Source organism: Aphis gossypii, chromosome 2 (genome assembly GCF_020184175.1).
Source record: "Aphis gossypii isolate Hap1 chromosome 2, ASM2018417v2, whole genome shotgun sequence".
In the NCBI taxonomy this organism is placed as follows: Eukaryota; Metazoa; Arthropoda; class Insecta; order Hemiptera; family Aphididae; genus Aphis; species Aphis gossypii.
The window spans coordinates 50,546,362-50,567,749 of record NC_065531.1 but is presented as its reverse complement, the minus strand read 5'-3'; the positions used below and the strand labels follow the sequence as shown (position 1 = coordinate 50,567,749).

The 21,388-nt window shown below is 26.4% G+C and overlaps 1 protein-coding gene across 1 annotated transcript in view; it reads left to right on the top strand.

Annotated features, from left to right (window-relative positions):
- LOC114125552 (dual 3',5'-cyclic-AMP and -GMP phosphodiesterase 11A-like) overlaps positions 1-21,388 on the top strand; it is a 102,030-nt gene that overhangs the window by 415 nt on the left and 80,227 nt on the right. The gene's annotated exons all lie outside the window — the stretch shown is intronic.

Genomic DNA, 21,388 nt, shown 5'->3' with positions numbered 1-21,388 from the left:
TATACATAATTACATAGGTAGTTTGATCGTTTCCCGTGCACGTATGGTAGTAAAAAAAAAAAAAAAATTCACGAAACAATATTTTATTGTACACATACTTACGTCATAAAACCATGATAAATAACCCCCCTCCAACCGTACGCCACGCAGTTGATTTTGCGTCGGGGGACCTTTGAGTAACACGGTTAACGTGTTTCGACTATGGTATTATATAATAAATTGTGTCATCGAAACGCTGCCGAAGCTCGAGAAGAATATTGTGTACGTGTTTTTCGGCTTGTGTACATAATAATCATGTATAGGTAAAATAATATATGGTCTGTTTTATTTAATTTATTCGACTGAGAAGAACGCTCTCGTTATTATTTTTATCCGACCAATTGTACTACGTAATGTGATGTTTATTTGGAGTTTGAACGATAAAACCTCGAATATATATTATGTGTGTGTTATAGTAGGAATATTACCGAAATTTACTTGCTTTTCATTTTTCACGATAATTTTTGAGCGTATTTAGTTAGGTACCTATCTATAATGTTAATTTACAAACAAACGTTTTAAAATGACTGAACCGAGTTTAGGGGACGGCTAGCATCGTTTTCTAGGTCGGGCTTTCCACACTATTATTTCAATTATCGTGGACTGTAGGCAAAACATAATTTGAATTAATTTTTCTCGTAAAAATATTTAATTTGTAAATGTCAAAGTTGTCTATGAATTATTCAAAAAACAATTTTCTACGCATTGCCGAATATAACTCATATTATCTACAGAAAAAGCTATATTATTATTATTATTATTATTATTATTAGTTTTTACTATTATTTAAATTTAAAATCTTGTTAAATTATTTGAAAACAAACATGGTTTTCAAATATTAAGCTTTAAGTATATTATCAAGTTAAGTTATAATTATATTAAATACCTATATTAAATTGTCATAGTTATATTTATTATTTATCAAAAATCAAGATCTTTTTAAACATATTTATGTAATGTTTGAGGAAACGAAAACTCGTTGAAACGAATAAATTGTTTTTCAAATATTATGTATTTATCGTTTATTGGACTTTGATTCAATTTAAAGAGTAACACGCGGATAATAATAATATAAAAATAATAACATATGGAATTGAATAAATATTTATAATTTTATTTTCCTAACGTTTGATATTTTCCTGACACTATGTAATATATATAAACATCTGGAAAACCTTTTACTCAATACATTTGATCAGGTTCTGGATATTTAATAAAAATAATGAAATTCTAGTTCCATTTTTTTTCAACAGTTCCTAGTTCATCGAAATTTAACTTATATGACATTTAAATAATTGTTATATACAATTTATTTTACTGATTAACTAAGTATATACCTATAAAATTATAATACTAAAATAGGAATATTATATTTATACTGATTTTATAAATACATATTTTTCTAGAACAATTTTAAACTGTGAGCCTTAACTATTTATAACAATTAATATTAATTTGTATTAGTAGCTGATGTTATGCGTGTTTTATCTAAAACACCATCAGGTATTTCATCCCCAAATAGTTAATATGCGTTGTAAATATATTTTTGAACTAAATCAACAATGTAGAATTTAGGTTACTCAATGTTGAATAATTATATGTATAAAGTCAAGTCGAAATTTAAATTATTCGGGTTACAAAGCCATTCATTTATTCGTTTTAAACTAACACTTAATTCACGTGGTTATAGGTACCATGAACATTGTATATTATAAACGATATTACCTAAAAAAAAACTCCTAATACACTAGTCCGATGTTTCAATACGTATAATATGAAAATATTGTTGATTTGAAATTTTTTTTTATCCTTATTCATTTTTATTAATATATTTTAGAATACAAAATATTATTAACAATATTTTTATACTAAGATTATACATATTAATTTACATTTTATTATTGATTGTAATTAACGAAAAATTTTGAATTTCAAACAGTGAAATTAAAGCTTAAATATATACAATAGTTTATATTAATGCAAACATTATATAAACATTTTTCTAAATCAAAAGTTGATAGAAAATTATAGAACAAATAATTTACACTAGTTATAGGTCTTACAATAACTCAGTGAAAAAAATATATTTAAAAATAAATTAAATTATTTATCGATATAAAGTATTAAATTTTCATAATATTCATCTCGATTATTTTCAAGTACTAGAACTTGAATGCTCATTTACTGATGTATTCAAGTAAGTTTTGCACTAACCTTTTTTTGAAGTATTCAATTTTATGTTATATTAATACATAGGTTAGTTCTAAAAAAGATTTAATGTTATAATTAGTACCTTTAGCAATGCATAATATAGTATAACATAATATAATACGTAAGTTAATTTTATATATATTGTTATTTATAATGTTCAGCGTTATTTTTTTAACAAAATCAAGAAATTATATACATTTTTAAACAGAGTAATTTTATTTTTATAACTGTCTGCAATAATTATTGTTTAAAAACTAGAATCGTTCTTTACCGCCAAATATCGATGTGAACTATTTCGTTGTTTTGAATTTTTTTCTAAAGGGTCTGACTGAAAAATACACAAGAAAGACATACAGATATTGTCTGTAGCCGATTCGGATACCATTGGATTTCCGATATGGATATATTATAAGTTATAACTATTTGTTTACCTCCCGACGACGCACTCGTCAGAGAAATATTGGTGAAAAGGGTTTGTTTTTTCTGTACTCATGGACGTCATTAGAAACGTACCAGTGTGTCTAATGTCAACATTTATCACCAAATAGACTCTCCAATATTACAGTGTGAACGAAACTGCACGTTTGCAATATATATAACGCATTTGCCACGGTAATAGGAATAAAAGTGTCTGTGAAATAAAAAAAAAACATCATCGCATAAAATATGGCCACTCGTTTGAATGAAAAATAACTTTTGGATAATGGGATTTTTGTCAGGGTCTTGAAGGTTTGTATCATTTATTTTTTTTTATTTTATATATAATATATATTATTGCGACGCAAAACGTTCTTCAATTAGGAAAATAGTTTTTTTCTTTTTTTTTAAGTATTAGACATTTCCAGAATTTCCAGTAAGGAATAAATTAAGCTTAATTTTTATGCCCATAAAACTTGCTTTTGTATTTTGACAATTTTAAATACATTTCTTGCGATATTAAGTAAATCAAATGAAAAGTAGTAAATCAAGGAAGAATCGGATATAGGAAAAATATCTAAAGGATCAATTTATGTTCCTAACGTACTAAGTTTTTATTTAAGTATACACATTTATTTTATTATTTTTCTAATAACATACAAAATATTAGATTTATGGACAAAAGTAAACTATTTATTTTAACACCGATAAAACTATTAAAAAACAATTATTTAATAAATTTTAAATTTACCAATATGTTTCCTGATAGTAACGTATTATTACCATTAATATTTTCAACTAAGCTGATATTCTTAATTCATTTTTTCTTATGATATTAAAATTAATTCTTATGTAAAATTTAAATTACATTTTCACTAATAACGATTGAACTTTTAAAATGTGTTCTATCTACATTCTTAAGAAATTTAATTTAAGTCACAAAATAGACTTAATGTACTCATTCATAATACACAGTACATAAATAAATTTACAGTAAGTACTATTTTTGCATTCATAGAGTGTAAATATACGATTATTTGAAAACATTATGAATACTATGCTTATTACATTTTATCAAATGTGAATATTGAATAGTAATTTATTTTTAAATACTACCTATATTATTATACCACAGATGTATAACAGTAAAACTACAGATTTCAGTTAATATTTACATTTATGTTTCACCTACAGTCTGCAAACTGTTAAAAATACACCTTAATAGAACGGTATAAAATAAATATTTAACAAATCAAAAAAAAAATTAATTATTTGAACTTATTATAATATTTTAAATTACAGTTTAAAAAATTATATAGATTTAGCTAAAAATATAATTCATCTGGGCAAACATTTGGGACGATTATACTTTTATTTTCTTTGTTTACAATTAAAACTTTTTAATACATATATATTTTTTATATTAGTTTTAGTAAAATATTTTCAAAGTATTCTGTATAATTTAAAAAATGGTATTGCTATTTATTCATTATTTTACAATTTATAAAAAAAATATATAAATGTTAATAAAATTTAAATGTAATGATTAATATTTACATTTTGTTTTTAAATATTATTCAAAGTAATAATTTAGTATAGTACCTATATAGTATATAGTATTTTTTTTTAAGTATGTACTTGTATACATAAAGAGTATTTATTGCATTCTTATACGTGCAGTATTTAATATATTTTGTAAACACAACATGATATTCATTATTTTTTTAAAGATATTTTTACATATTATACTTCTATTTACGTATTCATCAGTTAAATATTATATTTTATTAGTATTTTACACATAGATAATTACCATTAAAGCTCGATCACGTTCACTTGTGATTTGACAACTATGGGATTAATTATTATTTATTATACCTTGAAATTTATCACTCTTATTAGGTCCTCAAAATCTATAAACGTATTAAAAAAACATTTTTTCATTTAATTTTTAGTCGAAATAAAAAAACATTTTTTTTTTTAAACTATATATTTAATATTTGCTATTGGTCTCTATCCATAACTGCTATTTTTAATTTTTTGTAATTAGTTTTTCCAATATCTTCTATAATTTGTTTCATAAATGGTGTTCTTGGTCTACCTCTTCCGGCTTTTCCATCTATCTTTCTTTCTATTATTGTTGTTATCCACTTATTGTTTTTTATAATATGTCCAATCTATTTTTTTCTCCTTTCCCTGATTGTTTTCCATATTACTTTTCGTTCGTTCATTTTTTGGAATACTTCTTCATTTTTATCTCTATCTGTCCAGGGAATTTTCAGTGTTCTTCTCCAGCATCATGTTTCCAACGCTTCAATTTTTCTTCTTTCTACTTTGAGTATTGTCCATGTTTTTGCTCCATATAGTGCTATACTCCATACAAAACTTTTAATCAGAGTTTTTCTTGTCTTAAGGCTGACAGTGTTTGCTGTGAAAAGGTGCTTTTTTTTGTAAAACGCTTGTTTTGCTTGTGCTATTCTGCACTTTATATCCTTCAAATACTTATAATTCATAAATTACTTCTCAGAATTTCGATTTTTATGAACCAAAATATACCGAAAAAATATTCAGCTTCAGAATATAAAATCAAAAATGTATGTTATTCAAAAAAATAAAAAAATTATAACGAGGAAGTATTAAAAATTTTATTATTTTTTTTAAAAATGTTGTTTTATATTGACTAGCAATTATGTGAAAAAAAATATTTTCAAAAAAATTAATAGTTTATGAAATAATGAGTGTTGTTTGATAAAAATAAGTTACTCTGTATTATATTATAAAAGGAAAATAAATTTATTTTTTCAAATAATTTAGATCCATTTTTAATGCAATGCTGAACAAATTCCAAACAATACTATACTTATTTATCAAAGTTATGATGGATTGTTCTTACCTGACGGTAAATGAAATGTACTTAGATATAAAAAAATATATAGTTTCTCTAACAAATTAAACTAAACACAGTAGACTTAAAACGACAGCTGTAATTGTTTGGTTGCATGTAGTGTTCCGTGTTCTATATAACTTTGTCTGCACATCTTTGTCATTTTTACCTGCGTATACATATATTTTTTAGATCCTGAGTAGAGTGAATGTATCGATTTTACAATCATATGTATTTTTATGTTTGTGTTATCTTTCAGGGAGGTTAAAATGTTTCAATTTTAAGTTTTGGGAATGGTTTATGGTAAAAAATTGGATCTAGTTTTGAATTTTGAGTCAAAAGTAAAAATCTATAGTATTTTTTATAATGCTCGGGGAAGGAAAAACAATTTAAAAAACGAAAATGTTTACGTCTAATCAGTGTTAGATGAAAATTATTTTTATTCAAAAATCACAAACTGTCAATAAAATTGAATATTTTATAGAAGTATTTTTATTCATAAGTTGTCAATAATAAAAATTAAAAAAAAAAGTTGACCATAAATTTATATATATTATATATTATATATAAAAAAAAAAAATACGAGCGTTTGAAGTTAAATTTTTAATGAATTTCGTTATAATTGGAAAATAAAAAATTATTTTGTAGTTAAAAATTAATAACATTAATTTATAACATTTGAAAGTTTTATACAAGATTCTGGTTTTTAAACCTGTATTATAAAAAAAAGATCGGAAAATCAATTATATTTTTTATGGGAATTTTAAGTTTAAATTTTTACGACATTTGATATTTACTCATATTATAACTATTTCTGTTCAAACAATGTTAGTTATTATGTTACAATTCAAAAACATTTTCATAAACATATTTTTGTATATTATAAATTTTTATAAATCATAATGATATTTTCAAAATGTGTAGATTTATTTTAAGATTTTATCATAAATCGTTTCATACTGTTTTGCAGTAAGGTGGTAATGATCCAAAAGTTAATAATAATATATAAATATTAATAATATAATACATGTAATTTTTTCACAAAAATACAATCCACCTACCGTTATACTAATAGTAAAATACATTATGAAATATACTAAGTTATACTGCAGGCTGATAGACCGTTTTCACTCAGAATCGGTTTTTTGTATAAAATGATATATCATTAAAGCATTTAATTTTAACACATCCATTTCTGTGATTCACTAGACATCTATTGTAAAGAGGAGTATTATACACTTTATTTTACCTATATTATTATTATTAAAGTCCTTCATAGAATAATAATAATTGAATGTTGATACAATGATAAAGGTTTGGACTGTGATATAAATAAATCAAGACTGTAGTATTTGCTGTAGGCAAATGTAACCTCAAAATGATAAGTAAAAGATGCAATTTTAACATTGTTGTATTACAATATACGAGTATATTATATTCAAACCTATTTTATGTAATAGTATTTAAAAATGTTTAAATTTTTTTAATAATTAGAAATGGTTTGACATTAAAATTTGATTATAATTACTCGTAATTACTAAATTGTATTTTATTGTGTTTGCATATTTTGAGAACAGTAAATGTATTAATCGCTCAATACCTTAATCAAAGTTTTCAGTCCCCGACACAAACATATTATTCTAGAGGCTCTGCCCGTTGACATTTCAGCATTAATAGAAAGCAACGTGTAGCTTTGTTATCCCTTGTTGAAACTTAGTCAGAAACTTTTTAATTTCATTAAATAGTATTTTAATTATAGCATGTATAGGTGGTTTAATACAAATACGTTGTCAACAACTAGATTTTGTTATTTGTTGTCAATTTTAGAGTCGTGCTTAAGGTGAACTTTTTCGTGCTAGAATATGTAACGTACTATCCGATTATCAATATGATTCCGTTAAGATTGAAAAATGTTCGCAAACGGGGAACCACGACAATTTCCGTGTTAGTCAATGCGAGGAAAAGGTGGTCATCGCCATTCGAAAACCATTTTTCACAGAAAAGTATTATGCAGTGCTACTATATCCTGGAAAAACAAATCTGTAAAATTCTATAATATGTACATTTGTGAGTCTCTTCACTTCCATCCTGCGTCACCTGTTCCCCGAGGATTTGTCAGGGCGGCGCCGTTGCGTCAAGGTTAGACGCATATCAGTCACCTATATGGCTATATGTACATTATTCACAAGTTCTTCGTACTAGGTCGCCTCTACAATTGTAATTTATAATTTATTCTAGTTTTGTTTAATAACATCATGAGTTTATATAAGGTTTTAAAATTTCAATTATAACATATATAAGTATATTATGTGATATTATGTGAAGTCATTTTAAACGACAAAAAACATATTATAAACTAATTTAATTGTCAATATTTAGGGCTCGGATCTTAAAGCATATGCTTCTCTTTTATATATAACATAGAAATCTAATTTGTATACATAATTTCGTTTCACGTCATTCTTATTCCAAATAAACCAATTTATTTTTGCTTTTTTTATGTAAATGCTTTTTATTTCATTTATTTCAGCTATGGATTTTTAAATGTTTATTATGTTATTGTAATAAAAAAAAATTAATAAGAAATGTAAAAACCCAGAATGAGGATATTGAATTATTATTGTTTTCGTTATCAGCTTGTTTATTAAATATATTAAAATATAGATTATTGATCTATATAATATGCAGTACCAATATACGGTCAGTATGCCTATAACATCGATATTAATCATTTAAAAAATTAAGATTTAGTGTTTAAATTTGAAACCTCTTGTATGAGGTATGCACCGATAACTTCAGTGGATGTAGAGAGTTCGTTTTCTATGTATAAAAACATTCTAGCTGTCGGACAATAGAGTCAGTTTCACTACTGCAAATCTAAAGAAATACACGGTAGTTAATTCTTTTTTTAATTAAAATTTTTTTTATTCATTTTTATAACTAGTTCATGCAAATTTTTGGTCATGCTTTTTTTTGCTTTTTTAGTCACTTATTATGCTTTAAAATCCGAGCCCTACTAATATTCGAAAAATATAATCTATTAATTTTACACACATGTAATATGGTTCTCATTCATGATCCTCAAGTTGACTAGAATTTTACAAAAATTTTGACAGTACAATATATTTTAATATACGTAACTGTATAATTATATTAATTACTGATTATATTTTAGTATTATTTTCCATGTTCAAATACAAAATGTGATAATGGGACCATGTTCGCATTACTTTCTCGAAAATTTAGCATACTATATAATACAAAGACAATCTAGATAATGACTTATGTGGACCACTTTAAAGAATTTTGACCATGAAAATTGAAGTAATTGATCCATATGAGATTTTCTAATGCTCTGATTTTTGTTAAAATTCATTATTAAAACAAACTTTTTTTAACGTTTTACATGTCCTTCAGTTTTCCGTACAATTGTTATTATGTTCTTAAATCCTAATGGAGTGTACTTACGTTGAATGCAATTTCTGTTAGTTTTTATTTTATTACCTAACTGACCTTTGTTTGATCGTAAGTTAGGAGATAAGAGAAAATGCTAAAATGAGGTACCTAAAAAAAGTCAAGGTCGTAAGAGAGTTTTTACACATTGAATTTAATGAGTAATACGAGAAAAATAAAGTGTTACGTTTTCTGTTTGAAGAATGCATTTTCAAATGTAATAATAATTTATAAACGGCAGTAAATAATTACGAAGATTGATCTAAAGCGTTAGTTATAGAATGTACAAGGTATACAGTTTATAGATAAGAATAAAAATAATAATAATAAATTATAAAGAAATAAATCAATCAAATTTTGTTTATCAAAAAAAGTATAAAAAGTCCTTAAATCCGCAGTAATTATTATTATATTTTTATAGTATAGGCAGTAATTGTAAAAATTGCTTAAGTTTATTATTTATAACAATTAAGTAAATAAATAAATACATAGTTCAATATTTCATGTTTTAATAAAAACGAAATGGTTTTTTTTTCTTAGTAAATTTAATTGGATAATTTTAAATTATATTAAATTGTATTGAAAACTGAACTATTTACTGGAACAGTTTTTTTTTTTTTTTTATTTAGACAATCTTAGATATTTACATTATATAAAGACATGATTAAATCTTTTAAGTCTGAATAATATTTTTTCTTTCAAAAATAAATATGTTTATTTTATGAAATGTTAAATAATAAAAAATATACGTGTATAAAAGCCGATTTATTTTTGTTCGACCTATATTTTTATAGCATTTTAAAGATAGATATTTTCTAAATTTAGGAACATCTTGACATTGAACTCAATATAAAATGCGCTCGAAATATAAGGCGGGTAAAATATATGATAACTTTATAATACTGGTTGCAAAAAAAAAAAAAAACGAATTTTTGATCAAACGGACGATTTTTTACGTTATAATGTGATGCAACGGTGTCTTGTTATAATTATTATAAGTTATAACAGAAGTTACATTATTCGTATGCACACTGCAATAAACTTTACCGCACACGTCGTCCGTGTAATAACGACACATTCACATATGGTCGGTACACAGTAACAGAGTAACGTCATTCTGTATAATATTATATATTATATATACACACGGGTCATGTGCACAATTTCCATGCTGAGCCGTGTTGTAATAATTTTCCGAAAATTTCCCCGTGGGACGTTTTGTAGTAAACGTGACGCACACATGAATTATTGTTTGGACAACGTTATGGAAAAAATATTCCCCTTGACGAGAGTGGTCATTTTGTAATTTTGTAACATATTATGCTAAAACTTCCGGAGGAAAAAACAAATTCACAACGTTTTGTTCTGTTCTTTTCTTAAAATCCACCACGGTGACACCAAGAGCCAAATAAATTGGACACATCCGTTACGGCTCCCATCGATCACTACCACGTGTAAGATATATTTTATATACTATCTATGTAATGTATGTGGATATGTGCCCGAGTATTATTCCGAGTTGGTGCAGAGTTTCACTCTCATTAGTCACCTGTACTACACACATTACCGTATATTATAATATATATACACACACTATTAATGCTACGTTTTTGGGATCGGGTCAACTATAATAGTCGTCGTGTACCGGTCAAGATCGCGTGCACATCATCGGCGGGATGTAGGTCACACGTGTGGCTACCCCCCTCCACTATTATAAAAAAAAACAGATCCATCACTGGGGCTTGTTCGGTCCATATAAAACCCACCGTGGTGCCCTCATGAAAGAGGGATGATGGACTGTACCTAGTTTTGACTGATGCATATGCGCCGTACACTCGTTTTATCGCATACAGATCACGTCAGTCTACTACGTTAAGATAGGGCTATTTTTATATTTTATCTTCCATACGACATGTCAAATGGTCAATGTCACGGATCGGAACCCTTCTAAACCCCCAGATCGACCCGATGTATTTTCGCGAGATCACGTGACTGTGTATTGCGTTTATATAATAATATATTATATTATTAAAACGTCGAGACAAGATGACGAGAGCCGTGTACCGCTCTTTTTATTTTTCGACTACTTTTACTCTCGGTTCGACAGTTTTCAGGATCAGAATATTCGAATCGATATTAAACGCGGGGTCCGGATGTATATTATATATTCCGCGTATATATGTTATGGATGTCGTCAAATACCTACTGCTATAATGTATTATTCTATCGATCTATCGTGTTCCTTGACAAATCGTTGCGTTGTTGCTGCTACTCGACGCAGAAGTACGTTAAATCAACGGATTTATACCGAACGACAACAAATGATGATATATATTTTATAGCATTTCAGCGCTTTCCTTGGTATTTTATTAATTTTTCATTTATACACGTCGTTTTGGATGAGAGTGCGATAAGACAGGTATGCGTTCGAGTAATTTACAAACAACAGGAACAATACTCTATTTTTTAAAATCCCCGTTCGACAACTATAATAGGATGGCAAGCACGCGTTAAAACAGTTGTTTTGAGGATGTACATAAGATTTACGAGCTCTGCAATTTGTTTCCAGTGTAGACGTGTAATACAAGTGTGTGCGATAATGAATGATTATGGGTGGTAGATGGGAGTAGTGTAGGAGTTTCGATGTCAGTTCAAAATATGCGATGACTACTGCCGCCACTTAACCTTTTTACTATCATGAATTTCATTATAAACTTTTGTCTAGAAGCACTTAGCATGTCCGTTAACTTTGTTGACCGTAAATCAGTACCATGTATGAAAAAAATTATCACCCAAAAGTTCTGCACCGAACAGCGTTTGTTATTTAATTCACTATGATATATACCTATTTAGAGTGATTTAACTTTTTTTTTAGTAATGATTCATCTAGAATATATTTTTTCTATAATAAATTAACTATTGGGATATATCAGAAGGCAGAGAATTTGTGTTAATAAATGCAAGTGGCATTTTCAAACAAATAGAAATCTACTTTGAAATAATAAACGATCGATATTAGTTCATTGAAATGTACTGTTTGTCAGCCTTTAAATTAAGTATAAAATGTATATAAAATAAATGACCAACGACATATATATATATATATGTATATTAATGCTTGTTATACATTTATGTGTTAATTAAATAAAACAATTTTGAAATACATTTATCCAAAATTATCAATTAAATATTTGCCATAATTATTAACGGGACAAACGGAATGTTAATAATCATTTTAACATAACCCCTTAATTTCATTAGGAAATTGTTTCTCTAGCTTGACTTTAATTAAACCAGTGAAGAGAATTTTCTGATTTACCTCCATTAATTTAAATTGTATTTTCAGAGAAAGGTAAATGTTTTGGTTCGTGCTGTGTAAAAGCACTTCGTATATATTATAGTACTGTAAAAACTAATTCATTGCACCAAGGCAAACAGTCTCAACTCACAAAATAGACATTTTAATAAATCAATATAATATTATTTCAGAATTTAAGAACTAATTAAGATAAGAATCTAAATTTACTTTACAAATTAAAATATCTGCTGTAGAGTATACTACCGTATAATGCCTCACGAGTAATGACCGATCAACGACAATTAGTGCACAATTGTGCGGTAAAGACGAGAATATGTTTTTATACTATAGTTCGTAATTACCTATAATAATATAATATGTTCCTTTTTTTATGCACACATTCATTTTTTTATTTTTCGATTGTCATATTCGAATCATCGTTTACGGTTTTAGCTGCAGTTTCACGGACTAACTATTAACATTCTCTGATAAGCGTTTTTCATGCTATTATTCATTATATTAGTCTTTAGATATTACACCAGCTGGAATGAAATGTACTGGAAAATAAAACAAGGGTTATTTTACGAAGTTATGAAAGCACATTCTACACAAACCGTTTAATTTTATTCATCGTATCGAATTGAATGAAACGAGAAAAGTTACGGAACGGACAATGGTATTTTCTATAATCTCGCGTTTTGAATGCGAATCATCTCACAACAATGACCCTCTTCATTTAATAATTGATTTCATTACTGTTTCATCACATATTTTTACGACAAGCGATGTGAACTACAGTTGACGTGTACCTATACCTATATTATTAAAAGTTTAATACGCGTAGAAACACAGATATGATTATTATATACTTTGAATGTGTAGTGATCGGCTGTCGTGTTACTTTGATACGTATAAGCGATTATCGGATACCTAGTCGTATATATTTTTACTTTCAAAGCGACACGTGAATAATCGGCGACGAAAGAGAGACAATTGTTGAATCGATCACCTCCTCTTGGGTGACCGTTCGGCAGCGCGGAAGTGGGTCGTGATAAAACGCGTTCGTTTTCAATACGTCCCCAAGATTTAACGATCGGTTGTCAGTTTCGACTTTCGCAATAGTGTGAGAAGATGTTCAAACACATCACAGACATAATACATTAATATTATAATATATAAATGCGTAACGTCACGAAGGTAAATACGAATGGTTGTATGATAATTTAATTTTTACAGTCTCGCCGCAATGTCTAATAAGATTAAAAGGTTTTTTTCTTCAAAACAGAGTGACGTGTACCTTAACATAGTTACGGTGGTAATACCACCAAATGGTTTAAAGTTAACATAGACGTTATTATAATGTGTGATCGAGTCCGCGAAATCGCACAAAAAAAAATAAAACTAATGGAAAATCGCTCAAACGATCGTGATCCAAGAGAAATGGTTTTTCTAAAAACCAATCATGTTTTCCTGGCTATGGCAACGATCGTCTCGGATATCCGTTCTCTATACCTCCGAAAGTTATGTTTGGTCTACTCTAGGGTTTAATAATGTACAACAGTTCAATAATATCGATCGTTGTGTATATTATAATATCGTAATGGATTTGTGGAACTTTTTTTCTTCTTTCGTTTCGTCGGAAAATTTGCCTAAGTGATTAATAATAACAGGTCGCGGTTAAATAAAAACAAAGTACCTTATTGCACGCGGTTTCCAACGCCATCACCATTATGCAACTGACACGAAAAAATGCAACTCTCACGGCATTCTTATTATTAGAATCGTATTTTTTCGGGTAAGTTATAATTTTATATCGAAATTAATTTGTGAATGCAGGTTGATGCCAAATATCTACTTAGCAGTTGACTTTAAAACGAATAGATTGTTTTAAATGATACTTAATCATTAACATTATGAAAAATTATATTTGTCCAGTATTTTGATCTTCTCTATTCATTTGATTTCCCATCCAATCGATTATTTGGACCTCGGTTGGTACGGCTCATCTTATATTAAATATTGAATGAGTATACTGTCATATTCTATTATATAACTTCAATGAGTGAGGAACGATAAATTAGGCCACTTGCAAGTTTATAAATAAATGTAACGTCAGCACTTTCACGGTGGACTATGGGATATTTTGGCTGGAGATAAGCTTTTAAATCATCGATTTTTACACCTTCGTGGACTCGAAAGGTTCTTCGAGTTACTTTTGTGTGTCTAATATAATACATCTCGTAGGATGGACTATTGTTTTCGTTTCGACCTTTGAATGTATTCGATTGTGAGGTAAGAAGTACTGGATACCAGTGAAATGTATTTATTACAAAATTTGGTAGGTGAACCCACGCACATTTTATTTATACAATACCTTGATATATTGTGTATAATATAAATAGCATGAAATGAACATGACTCGAAAATTCTATATTTTGAGATCATAGTTCAGTTACATGGTATCTTCATTCTTCGTAGCAAGTTTTATTATGACATCAAGATTCTCAGAGAGATCCGAACGAGTTGCTGTGGTTTTGATGAGAAATAATTTGATTCGGATTCGTATATATTTATACAGATATAATATACTATCATTATTACTGTCGGTAATTTTCTGTCTGTCCGTAAATATTCGACTCTGTATAATAGTACATAGTTGCAAATCGATACTTCGGGACATTCGGTGGTGGTGCATATTTCACTCGCATTCCACGCTCGTGTTGTGAAAACGAAAATTCCGGTAATATGCACTGATTTAGAACTGAGAACAGATGATGGGTGGGATTGTTCGAGAAAAGTCACGCGATCATTTGCGGTAGTGGAAATTAGTTTTTCAAAAATGATTTCAAACTAGACATTCACTACTTGAAAAACAGACAAAACAGTAACATCTCATCAAAATTAAATTAAACACACAGCAGCGAACAATATTTAATTTATCATTGGTTATACATATATATTTTTTTTGACGCTGTGAGTACATTTAGAGTGGCGATTGTTATAAATAATGGAAAACTTCACCATGAATTTTTAGTTCTTACTATTTTCTCAGTTAACCTTATTATGTCCTATTAGTATATTTTTTCTGTATATAAGATTTCTAGTTTTTAATTTTTTCAATTTACGGTAATATATACTATAGATATACCATATTATTGTTGTTTATAATATATGCTGTTTAATATGAGTATACATATCTTATTTTATAAATCCAAAGTTAATCTAACCTAATATTTATAGTTTTTAATATGCTATATTATTGTTTCATGTAATATTATTCACTTAAGGAATTATAAAGAAAAGACTTAGACTTTTTAAATTATATTTAAATTTAATTTTTCGAAATTTTCTTATTATCATATTTATACCAAAGAAATGTGAAGTTTTTGATAATAATAATCTCATAAAAGTAATCAAGAAAGTATTTTTTAGTTGCATAATGTTATATAAGAATTACATTGATTCTAATATATGCTAAAATATTATATATGTTTAAACTTAAAAAAAAACGGCTACTGAGATGCGCTTCTTTATAATGACTTTAATTTGATTTAATTTTAAAAATATTGTATCTACTAGCATGTGTGTTTTAAGTAAAATTGATAATTTAACATGATTCTTATATTATGATATATTGATCCTCGTATTTAATGCGTATTTTAAACAATGACAGCTGTTTAGTTCTGCAATTCATTTAAACTTTGGAAACAACGTTCTGCCTGCCAAGAAATATGTTGTTTCAATGTGTAACCATCTATGACGAGAGAATTATATTTTAAATTTTTATTATTTTATTATAATATAAAAAGCTGTACGGCGAGATATTTTTCAAGGTCATTTTCAATAAATTATACTTAATTTTTTAAACCATTTTCTTATTACAATATCAATTTGGTAATTGAAAATTAAATTTTTAAACAATTATTTTGCAAAAAAAAAACTATGAAGTAACTTCGTTCGATTTGGAAAATTCTTTGCAAATTTTAAACTTAATATCATAGTAAAATATATTGAAAACCACAGTATATTTATAAATTAAATGTTATTGAAAAAATATATATTATTCTAGTACTCGATACATTCTGATATTATATTAGGATAAGTAAGGTTATATTGATTTCGTTCTTCCGAATATTTTCCGAAAAAAGCAATAAAAAGAGAAATTATTTTCAAGCTATTTTTATTGAAAAGAATATTAAGCTGAAAGATAAAAATATAAATTGATAGTCGAAACATATTATATTGTATTTAATAACATTTAAAAAATGTGAACTATGCACACTATATAGTTTTGAATCTTTATAATTTTGTTTCATAATAATAAATGGTACTTTCGGTTATCCCGACTACCGGCCGATGCCGCGACTATCGTCTTCAGTCAATCGCGACTACCTAATCAAATAACTATTATTTAATAATTATTACCAACCGTTGTTAGTAAAATTTTGAGCATCGTTTTTTAACCCTGTTATTATAAATTATAATATTTATTGATAAAATAATTATCCTCGCAACGTTTAGGTAATATATTTTTGATACCACTAATAATTAAAATTTTTGAATTAAGTATTTTATTTTATATTAGAGTATAATATGATAATACTTATGATATTATATTAGACATAAAAAAGTCCTTTTAATTCAAAATACGATAGGAAAATATCAATTAATTATCTAAATTACAAAATCTATTCTATCAAAATGTATTCTATTTAGTCAAAATTAATAATGATTTATGAATAAAATATAATTCCCTTAAAAATATGACTGTAAGTTAGTTAAATAAAAAATGTATTCTACCTAGTAGTTTTTTTTGCTTTAATTAATTGTTCCGTTTCGTTAAATTATTCAACCAATCTCTTAAATCATACAATTATGAATATTCCTTGTTTTATCAACACGACAAGTCCTAAAAGTTGTTTTTTTTGTTACTCATTTTTTTTATACTCCTTGACAAATAATACTAATAATTAATAAACTAATATTTATTTTAGTACAATAATCAAATACTTTTTCTTCTTCAATAGTATTGGTGATTTACTGTAACGTGAATATATTAATTGAAATGTTATCGTCATATTCACTCGTAATTGATAATCAATGAATAAAAGTTAATTATAATTAAGTAATTGTTCGCTGTTATTAGAAAAACTTTTATTTTAAAGAAATCTGTAGATTATATTTTCAGTTTTAGTCACAAGTAAGAGACTTACAGTGGGTAACAAATTTTAGAAAAGTGAATTGAATAGGTTGATAATAAAAGTATATAAAAAGTGTCATACTGATATGCGACATTATTTTTTTAATAGAAGATATTTATTTTTGTTTTCCATTATTTTCACCTATGAAATTATCCTTCACATAAGTTAATATGAATAACTCAGTGTAGCTCAGTAGGTACCGAAGTGTATGGGATATTATATTATTATACTTTTGGGATTTTTAATTGATTTAACGAACAATAGTATTTACGCTATTAATTTGCTTCATATTAATTCATAGATAATTAAAGGCAAGACAAAAAAAGTAGTCAAGTATATAATCTTCCAGAAGGCGTTGAGAGTACATCATTATTTATTAATACGTCTTTGCAATGGATGTGTGAAATTTGAATTGAATGATATATCATTGTATACGAAAAATGATACTGAGAGGTGACGGTCTGTCAGACTGTAGTTTTAACTTCTAAGTAGGTATATTTTTGTATTATAATACGTAGGGTTAATGCTATATTATTATAATATACACGATAGGCGTTGTGTAATATAAATAGACAATGGCTTAATATTAATCTAAATATTTTGAGAATGCCATTGCAGCTTATAATAAATTTAAAAATGTCAACTCCTCACGAATATTGTTGAATGACAGCTAAAATCAATATTTTTTATTTTAATTTAAAATTTCTATTTAAAAAATTGTAACGATATATTTTTTAAAATTTCATCTGCATAGATTTCAACGCCCATTAATTAAATAGGTATAAGAATAAAATATTTCAATTGTTACTTAAAACATTTATTTTTCTACAAAATATCGTAATAATTCGATAAATCACCAAACCACGTTCATAATAATAAACAAACACTGCTTCTAGAATTTATAAAATCCTTTTGTAAAATATTTTCGTTACTATAATGTATTTAGATTAACGTTTATCGGTAATAAGTTATTATATTATTAAGCTAAAAAAATAAAATAAAATAGTTTCACTCGATAAGGAAATAAAAAAATAGTAATTTTATATTTTTCACTTGAAATATGTAAATCTTATCTTCAAAATTTCTATTATTCTTTTCTAAATTTTTATTTTAATAAATAGTATTGTTGTAAATTGCAATGGAATCAATCGGGTAGGGTAGGTAACAAATTTACCCAGATTCATTATTTGTTAGAAACGTAAACTTTGACTTACGAGCACTTTGACATACGAACATATAGTACATGTATAATTAAAAACTTTTCTACTTAAATATTTTTAATCCAATTCAATTTCTTCGTGATTGGATATTTGAAAGACTTAACTTACAACTTCTTGTTTAAATTAATTTCTTAAGTATTGCTCGAAATTAGAAAACATTAATCAGAATAATTAAAAAAATAAAAATGGCAGTTTTTACACTTTTCATGTACCATTCACGTGTAGTATATAGTTCAGTCACGTATTATTTTTATTTATTATTATATAATAATTTCAATATAAATGCTATTTTAATGTAAGCCTAAATTCAGGTATTTTAAATTTTTTTTTTTTACTTAATCATTTTAATAAAAAACCTATATATGAGACTTCTTCTATACCCGTGTAATGATGATAGACTATATTATGTTGTGTATTTTTAATATTCTTTTCAAATTTTAATTGAATAATACATTACAATAAAACGTAAGTATTTCAGTATTTATTTATATATATTCATGTGCTCCATTGAAAATCTCTGTATACTAAAATATATATTATGTGTATCAGAGTTTGAGAATAACTACTGTTTAATAGTACCTATAGGCTATAACAAACCATATTCCGACTTTAGTCTATATTAGGTACCTACGTACTTTATAAAAATGTATTATTTTATGATACATTCTAAGTTTTATTTTAAACAATCGTATCAGTATTTTGTTCAACCGAATATCGAAATACACAATTCCACCATGTGGGCGATAACAATTACTATTCCAGTTTTTGTTGGTGTAAAAACTAAAAATTTTCATGTAACGTTCTCGCGTTTCCTGTATAGTACCTGTGTAATATATTACCGGCGAATATTCGTCCCACTATGAATAAGGTTAGGATTACGTTGAGTGATTTTTCTACAGTTTCATAAGCAATGTCAATGACGATGTTTTTCACATCATGGGATTTTTGTCGATCAATGATAAATCACGCAGTTTTTAGTCGTTATTTTAATGACTGAACCGAACGTTGTAAATATAATATACATTTTAAAATGGCATTTCTATTGGACTATATCGGGGCGAAGTCACAGTGAATATATTATACAGCGATATTTTAAAATTCTATGTTGATAGTTATATGCACCTGGCATTCGGTCGACGTAAAACAAAAAAAAATAACTAATTAAAACTATAAATGTTGTAGAGTTTGTGGCCCGTTTGGTTCCCCATGTAATGTGTTAAAGGCGTATAATCGATATTGGCAGAACTTGGAAACAGATTAAAATTAAATTAATATAATATTGATCTGATGTCTTATTATATACAGGGTGATTCATCAATCACCAATTGGCTCAACCCTTTCTTTTTCCTTTAATAATGCATTATTACCTATACACTTAAAGGCAAGGCTATATCTCAAAAAACTTTTGTTATTGATTTTATTACCATTTAATGAGAATCATGTGGCGAATGAAACTCCTATTTACCAAATGAGAACTACCATTTTTTAAAATAAATTGTTGATCAGATTTGTTTTTTATGTTATTACGTTTAAATTAAAATTTTGACAAGTAGTTTCTGAGATATTACGCTTATCTTACTTATGTGATAATATTCCATAATAGGTTTAAGTTGCTTAAAACAATAGTGAATTGATTAATGATAATACTTACATTTTTTTTTATTATTAAACGATTCAATATATAAAATTATTACAAATCTATAAAAATAAACTATTAATTCTAAAAATCGACTCCTTAAAATCTTTATTTTCCATATCGTTCAAACGTTACTGTAAGTTCCATACGTTGTTAGTACGAAAACGTGTAACATATTTGTTGCTCTTTGAAAAAAAATATATTGATATTCAAATTAAATACCTTCACCACACCATGTTTATTTTCAAATGCGATTTAGTCTCCAAAATATAATATCAATAGAAATTTATCGATCACCAAAAATAACCACGTCGCATTTACGATATTATTATGTTATTTCATGAACTATACAAGTTTGTAACCGTGCAGACGAGAACCTTGTACTTACACATGGCAGTTTCTCACAGGCAGTCTATTTATTTATTGTGTGTTGGGATAATCCTTTGTCCGACTTAGTTAAAATTAGATAAATCGAAAATTCTGTGGACTTGAGCGCTTTTGAGTTTTGATGTCGTTTAATCAACCCGAATCACGTATAATGACGATAAAAGAAAATATTTTAAACTAATCAATAGTAAATAACTGTACACGATCATATAAAAGACCGAATAGAAGTTATAACATATTTTATAATAATGGATCTTGTCGACATTTCATAGGGATCGTAAAACACTTTATAAAAAAAAAAAAAATGAAATTTTTGTGAACTGACTGTTTTATTTTTGATAAAAAAAAAACTAAAATTTACAGTTTCTAATAAGTTGTTCTTACTCAGATTAAAAAAAATATTTTTACAAGCGTATTTTTTCGTATAACATTTTTTCAAAATCATAAAAGGTCGCAAATCATTTTGTAGTTAAAAATGAAAACATTTTTAATAAAATATCTATGGATTTGAAATTTGAAACAAAGTTCATCATGAGTATATTATTCAGAGTAAAAAAAGTAGAATATTTTATTTTTTTATAAGGAACTGAAGTTCAAATATGCCATTAATATTAATTTATATTAAACCTATAATAACGATTT